Raw genomic sequence first — 5,906 nt, 5'->3', positions numbered from 1 at the left:
CAGCAGAATTTTTTTTGTAGCCTTGGCCAGATCTGTGCCTTGCCACAATTCTGTCTCTGAGCTCTTCGGGCAGTTCCTTTGACCTCATGATTCTCATTTGCTCTGACATGCACTGTGAGCTGTAAGGTCTTATATAGACAGGTGTGTGGCTTTGCTAATCAAGTCCAATCAGTATAATCAACCACAGCTGGACTCAAATGAAGGTGTAGAACCGTCTCAAGGATGATCAGAAGAAATGGAGAGCCCCTGAGTTAAATATATGAGTGTCACAGCAAAGGGTCTGAATACTTAGGATCATGTGATATTTCAGTTTTTCTTTTTTAATAAATCTGCAAAAATGTCAACAATTCTGTGTTTTTCTGTCAATATGGGGTGCTGTGTGTACATTAATGAGGAAAAAAAATTAACTTAAATGATTTTAGCAAATGGCTGCAATATAACAAAGAGTGAAAAATTTAAGGGGGTCTGAATACTTTCCGTACCCACTGTATATCTTTCTGAATATTGAATGTCTATCTGAATATCTATCTATCGGTCTATTTTAGTGATTTGCTTGTGTTTTTCAGTTTTTCTGATTTGTAAGACATAAATAGATAGTGCCACTGCACATGCGCATAGATATGTTTACTCTGATTTAAATAGCCATATTCAAGTGTTTACCTGCTTTACTTTCTCCTGTTGATCGGATTATTTCAGGTCTACATCAGTCCTTTCAATAGCATCAGCATTTCAGTGGGATTGAGTTCAGATGAAATTACATTCGGATCAAGCTCAGTGGACTCGACGGAGGTGTTTACCTGAGCCGTCAGTTTGATTATAAACGGATAACTTTGGTGCATGTAAGCCATCCTAAACATCACTGGATATTGTAGACGTTTCCCTCATCTAATCCACTTGATTCAACTCGTCAGCAAATCATAAGAGCCCTTTATGAGCTATAAACGTGTCGTTATTTTTATATATACAGTATATAATATATAGCCTACATATGCATGTATGTATGTATGTATATGTATATATATATATATGTGTGTGTGTGTGTGTGTGTGTGTGTACATATATGTATACTTATATATATATTTATTTTATTCTATTATTTGTTTTATTTATGTCAATGAAATCAATTAACATGGTAAGACAACATTTAGAGTTCTGTCGCTAAATTTTCTAATTGTAACATTTATTTATATCAATAATAACAATAACATATAAATGTAATATATTTATTTATTTGAGCACTAAAACATTCAGCAGCATTAAAAATCTTTTAAAAATGTCAAGAAAATTAATTGGTATTTATTATTTTCCAGGAATCCATTTTCTTGGAAGAAAAAGGCTGTGAATTTAATATCTAACAAAAGTTTAACACATACGTATATACAGTACAGTATGTATATTTTAGCTGCTGGTTAAATGTAAATTTTGCATGTGGTACTACAGCACCTATACTGTATTATATTATATTACATTATATTATATTAAAGTGCATTTTTATGCATTACGACAAATTTAGTCTCTGAGACGCGTCGCCGTTGCGCATTTGATTGATGCACACAAATATTCATAACGAAAAGCAAGAATATTTGAGAAGTTACAGAGTCTCTCCCCCCTCCTTCACACACACACACACACACACACACACACACACACACACACACCTAGACTACTCTGCTTCTCTCTCTCTGTCAGTGCGGTTCGAGCGTCTGAGCAGGAATGTGTCTGAATGAATCGACATTTGATGAGTGTTATTTCAGCACTTTGCATTTATCTGGGGAACTAATTAACATGTGATATAATTAATAAGCGCTGTGATGGAGCGCTGATGTGTCTGATATCAACAGTGTCACTCGTTCACCGACAGATGCAGGATCCGCACACTTTACCAGGTAACAACTTTTCATTTCTTCATCATACCCAACTGCTTTTTTGTGCTGTATCTACTCCTAAGCTCTTATGACAGTGTATGAAAGGGAATTTGTATGAAGTATTCCTGTGTACATTATATGTTAGAGCAGAGGAGGTTAACTGACTCGGATACTCTTTGATGCTCTCAGATTGATCAGAACCTGTTGTAATGTGTTTGGATTCTCTGCGATCAGCAGTGATGTTACTGGTGCCCAGCAGGATTCACAGGCTGATAAAGAATGTCCAGGAATTTTTAAATTCAGCATCAATATTTTAAGTTAAAAATGCATGCATAATGTATAAGGGAAAGTGCATAATTTAGGTGGTGCATGACTAATCACCCTGTTTTACCTTATTGCGTATTTTGCAGGTTACTTATATAGTCTTGTAGTTTGCCAAATACATTTATAAGTACAAATATTCAATAGTTTTATTACTTGCATGCATCTCATATAATCTTGTCATAAATTTCTTGCAGTCTACAATTCAACTGGCTGAAGAAAAAATCAGTTTCCTTTAGACTGTCAGAAGAGCTTAGTGCAAAAACATTTTTAGCAACTTTTAAAAGTGATTTTCCTTTCTTAATCTTAAGTAGCTATCTATTGGAAATTAATTTTTCACATCATTTATATGAATAATGGTTTATTTACACAACTGAGTTAAAGCTGCTGTGTGCCTGCTCAAAATTCAGCGTAAAAATGTAATGCAGAATAAAAGCCAGACTAAACTAAGCCTGCTCTGACCCAGCTCAGCTTCTACTATCAAAGTATATAGTTGTTAATTGCTGTGGAAAGGCATTTATGCCACCTCTGAGCAGCATTAAACAGTCTGCTTAAAGACACCTTAATGCAGATTCAGAAGTGTTTCTGTGCCAGCTTTGTAGTGTAAACTAAAGACTTTACACAGCTGAGTTAAGGCTGCTTTGTGCTTGCTCAAATTCAGTGTTAAGAGGTAATGCAGAATAAATGCCAGACTAAATTATGCGCTTCTGTGCCACTTTGCAGTGATTTTACAGTGTGCCACCTTTACTGAAATAAAGCTGCATTGTGCATACTCAATTTTGTGTAAAGATGCTGACTAAAAGCCAGACTAAATTATGCCTGCTCTGACCCACCCCAGTTCCAGTAGTAAAGTATGCACTTTTTCATACTTATGTATTTTTGTGTAAATGCATTTATGCCGCCTCTGAGCAGCATTAAACAGTCCGTGCCAAGACACCTAAATGCCACTTCAGAAGCGCTTCTGAGCCACTTTTGCAGTGTAATCTAAAGGCCTCTTTACACGGCTGAATTAAGGCTCAAAATCAGTGTTAAAGAAAGATGTAATGCCGCATAAAAGCCAGACTAAATTAAGTCTATATTAAAGTATGTGTGTTAATTGCAGTGCAAATGCATTTATGCCACCTCTGAGCAGCATTAAACAGTCCATGCACCTAAATGCCACTTCAGAAGCGCTTCTGTTCTACCTTTGCAGTGTAAATTGTACCCTTTTAGTAGACTAAGGCAGAAGCGCTTCTGAAGTGGCATGTAGGAGTTGCATGTAAAGTTTCATTCTTTTTGTCACCTGCATCACTTGATATCATCTGTGACGATCTGATGAACAGAGAATCACTATCATCCTGTAAACTTAACGAGCAGGATTAGCATGACAGATGCAGAGGAGATTCACGCTCAAGCAACTCAGCTAAACATGTTTCTGAGTGCCGGAAGCAACAGGTGAGACATTTCTCTTGTTCCCATGGTGATGAATAATTAAAAGAGAACGAGAGTGCAATAACACTCATTGACACAGGCGCCAAATTAACCTGCCCAATGGCACCCATGACACTAATCTAATACTTCCAAACCATCAGTCCACATATGCTGAGCATCCAGAGCTGCAGCTGTTTTAGCACATGCGATGAATCTCTGCAGTCTTCAGCTGCGCAGGTGAAGCTGAAATAACCGCTGCAGGGCCGAACACTAAACGGACGGCACACAGAGCCCTCGCTGTCACTCAATTCCTGCCATTAAACTCATTTAGGGAGCATCGACGGCTGTGTGCTCACTGTGGGAAGTAGATTTCACTCAAGCTGCAACTGAGAGACTTAAAGAACAGGAAAGGAAGCCCAGGAGACATGGATATGTATAGGCTTAGATCGATATGCGGCAGGTTAAAGTGCAGCGTTGTTTATCTGAAATCCAGCTGCAAACCCTGGGAGAAAACGCTGAGGCTAAGCTCATCTCAAACACTATTACACGCCAAAATAGGTTTAGCATTTGAGCACAAAAATATTTAGATTACATTGAGCAGAGGCTTTTTATCCAAAATGACTAACATTGCACTGAAGCTTCACATATATTTCACTTAATGCATTCCCTGGAAATCGAAACTATGATCTTGGTGATGCAGTATATATAAAATAGATATATTATTATGTCATATATATACACACACACTACTTATATATATATATATATATATATATATATACACTGTATATATATATTTATAATCTGGCCAAATGTGAGTCTCTTTAGAGTCATGATATTTATTTCACTTGATAAAAAAATATAACTTGTTAAGTGTAACCTTAACAGTTTCAGAACCGCAGCATGTGTTTGGAAAAGCATGCAAATTTGCTTATAACTAGAATTTCTTGGCCTACAGCCTTGGCTCTGCTTTTTGTAGACTCTTTCTGTCATTAAGAATAGAATGCAATCCATCTTTTCAAGGTCAGCCATGTTGCCTGTCCGTTATGTTGATGTAAAGTTACCGGTCAACACAGAGGCTGGACCATGCTTATGCATCAGCATATTAAAATGAAATGACGCTGGGATGACTGGCCTTGAGGCGCATCAGAGCTTGGTCACAGCAGCCAAAGTTAGAAATTAAGCTCACATCTGCTCATAACCCTTGAAAAAGTTGGCATGAAATTAAACTACTGCTCTTTTATCTCTTTGGATCTCTTTGGATAAGAATAAAGGGCCTTCACAGTTTAATGTAATGCATTTCACCATGTTTAAACTCAGCACAATCTTTACCGCAATTACGGCAGAAACGTGACATAAAGTGGTGTTAGTTATTGCAAATTGTTTGAACACTGGAATAAAAAAAAGTTTTCCATTACTGATATAAAAAGGGATTTGCAAGCCTAAAATGAATGAGTGTGTGTGTGTGTGTGTGAGTGTGTGTGTGTTTGTGAGTGTGTGTGTGTGTGTGAGAGAGAGTGTGTGTGTGTGTGTGTGAGAGTGTGTGTGTGTGTGAGAGAGAGTGAGTGAGTGAGTAAATGAATGAACGTTTAAATTAAAATTTAAATTAAAATTTCTGAGAAAAATAATGACCATCATACATTTTTACCATGCTTTACAGAAAACACCCACATAAAAATTCAAATAACACGTTTTTAATCATTTAAAATATAATCAAATTTAATAAGATCCCTTATTCTTTTATATACTTTAATAAGTTCAGGTCAGAATAAGTATGTTTTTTTTTTCATTTTTACACAAATATATCTGTTACGCTGAATGACAATGGAACATTATCTCACCCATATTTTGACATTTAATTTTCAAAAAGGTTATTTGAAACATTAAAGCAGACACTTTACTCGCATGTAATATGCTTTCTGTGTAAATAAAATCACTTTTGTCAATTTAATTTGATGCCAAAATTTAAAGTTTAGTCTTTGACCCCTAAACGCTCTTAAATGAACACACATTTACTTCAGATGCAAAATTACATCAGAAGTCTTGTTTTCTGAAAAATCAATCATAATGCATTGAGTTGATGCTTAAATTAAGAACAGATATCTGCCAATGGAGTCCAAAAAATAAATTTAATTCAAAGGGAATACTAGATTATTTTTCTGACCCCACAGGCAGATATTTTGTCTTGTTTTCAACATTTCAACAAGGCATTTTTTCAGAAAACAAGACTTTGGCACTTTGGATCCCCAGTAAATGTAAGATATTTGTGCTGAAAAAAAAGACAAAAGAACTGTAATTTCTGAGCAAATA

The sequence above is a fragment of the Sinocyclocheilus grahami genome, unplaced genomic scaffold, assembly GCF_001515645.1.
Source record: "Sinocyclocheilus grahami isolate Dianchi unplaced genomic scaffold, SAMN03320097.WGS_v1.1 scaffold198.1, whole genome shotgun sequence".
NCBI lineage: Eukaryota > Metazoa > Chordata > Actinopteri > Cypriniformes > Cyprinidae > Sinocyclocheilus > Sinocyclocheilus grahami.
The sequence above is the reverse complement of the archived record's forward strand: the minus strand, read 5'-3'. Positions refer to the sequence as shown.